This window comes from Vigna radiata, unplaced genomic scaffold, assembly GCF_000741045.1.
Source record: "Vigna radiata var. radiata cultivar VC1973A unplaced genomic scaffold, Vradiata_ver6 scaffold_73, whole genome shotgun sequence".
In the NCBI taxonomy this organism is placed as follows: Eukaryota; Viridiplantae; Streptophyta; class Magnoliopsida; order Fabales; family Fabaceae; genus Vigna; species Vigna radiata.
The window spans coordinates 302,179-304,756 of NW_014542365.1; positions in this window are offsets into that span (position 1 = coordinate 302,179).

Here is a 2,578-nt window from a genome sequence, read left to right on the forward strand (position 1 = left end):
ACCTTTATCTTCAGCTTCATTCTTCATTTCCTCAAAATAGCTAGCAAAACAAGCATAATGTCGCGAAAAACAACTTTCGACTCTCTACAGACTCATTTATTGAGTTTTGCTTGATTCTAAGCTCATTCCGAGTAGTAAAGGGCGTAGTTAGGTCTAAAGAGACATATGAAAATAACTGTTTTCTAACCTTCATCAATCTGTGGAACAAGCTTTAGGCGGAGAGGAAGCCGATGTGTAGTGTTTTAGACTATTTTATTTTAGAGTTTATATTTTCTTGGTGGATTTTGATACACCAGCGTTGTAAATAGTTTTGATACTATTATGCGTTGTATATAAAGTTATGTTTATGTTTTTTTCTTTGGATGCTGTAAAAGATGACTTTATACTCCTTATCCCTTTTGTTAACTGATTTATCATATTAACTATGTGATGACTATTGTTTCGGTAACATTTGTCTAGGGTCGGTCTTCTTTTCTTCTCTGCTCTATTTTGATCGTTTTGATCCTTTCTGACAACGCAATCCTCCAATGGGTGGTGGACCTGCAAAAAAACACTCCGACTCTCAAGTCAGATATGTTGTATAAAGATGTCTCTATTTTATTTAGGATAGCTCAAGATATTTGTACCTGGGTACCAATTGTACATTTATAGGGTTGTGCATTGAAGTCATTGATTAATCATTAGTGCAATATATCTTTTAGGCAATCAAATAAAATAATATTTGCTAATATACCTGCTAATTGTCCATTAATACCATATTCTGGTGCAATATGACCTATCAATAACTCATAAATACCGTATATTTGCATTTAATATGACCATTAAACATATTAATTGGTCATTAATGATATTTACTTTTCCTTATTCGTGTTTGACTGACAACCGGTTGGTTGCCTGTTTTGGCCCCGGATTCTTCCTAGTCGGTCGGTCACCAGGGTATAGTACATTAAGCCCCAAGCAATGTTTTGCAGGTGCGAAGCGGTTTAATATGTTGGACGAATTTAAATTGGCGGAAAAGATTAATTACCGGGAGTTGTGATGACGAGACTTTGCCATTCGGATTTGGACGAGAGTGCAAGTTCACGAAGAATGTTCCCCACCGCTTGGTTTAGGACAAGAGTGAGAGTTTACGAAGAACGTTCCTCACCGCTCGGTTTAGGACGAGAGTGAGAGTTCATGAAGAACGTTCCCCACCTCTCGGTTTAGGACGAGAGTGGGAGTTCACGAAGAACGTTCCTACCGCTCGGTATAGGACGAGAGTGGGAGTTCACGAAGAACGTTCCCCACCACTCGGTTAAGGACGAGAGTGGGAGTTCACGAAGAATGTTCCCCACCGCTCGGTTTATGACCAAGGATTCTCGGAGAGCGTTTCCTGGGTTTTGTAATATTGCGACACGTCCAACGGTTGAATAGAAGTGGTCTGGCTTTATTAGAATTGTAAACATATGTCTTGTCAAAAGAAATTATTCAAAAGAAAATACCACATCAGAATTCAATTAACCTAAACATGAAAAGAATCATTTTCTAATTTTAAAAAAGGACTTTCTATTATGTCCTCGAATCGAGGGCGATCAGGGCTACGACTGCGACTGCGGCTGTACTTTCAACTTTCTGATTGATGAGAGGGATTTACCTCTCTGTTTTTTCTTGAACGAGAGGGATTTACCTCTTAGTCTTTGTCTTCAACTTTCTGGTTGACGAGGGGGATTTACCTCTCGGTTTTTTCTTCGACGAGAGGGATTTACCTCTCGGCCGAGAGGGATTTTGTAACACCCCTGTTTTTCGGAATGTCACGGTATAATTATTTTTCAAAACCTTTCCATAATACATTCAATTTACAGGCGAAATTATATCATGACTATAAACATCGTTTGAAAATCTTAGAATATCACTTTTACATAAAAGTATCAAATCGGAAAACCATTAAAAATAAATAATCAATCCCCGAACTTAGATATCCCAACTCTCACGTCAGCTACTTCAATCCAGTTTTATCTGCAATGCCATCTACTCCCGTACAATTACGATCATCGTAGGTGGAAACCACATCCACAACTTTCAGGGTGAGCAACCAGAAATATCATAACACACAATAAAGCATATTTCATTTTAATCACAGAGTAATATAAACATATAACATATTTCATGACAACATCAATATCATAACCAATTCATTCATCACCCAATGTCGTTTCCTTTTACTGTGTCGTCATGACTTGTTATCACTAACAGGTACCTGTTCCTCAACAGGGCAATTCGAGCGGTCTTCCATCGCAACTTCCGACCTATCTCCCCGACTTCTTAAGGACTAACAAGTAAAAACACTGGCACTTCGCGCACCAGTGCACTATACTAAGCACGAGCCGAAGTCTTTTGGGTGAGACATCCACCTCCCCGCGCAGAGGGAAGTGACACTTAAATCACTATCTCTTAAACGTGAGTCCAACACATCACATTCTTAACGTAGCACAGTACGAAAAGCTCACACATGACCGACGACAGTACCAGGAAATAACATAGTTTCATGTCCACAACACAACTCAGTACACATTCTCAATAACATGCATTCCTCCTCAAA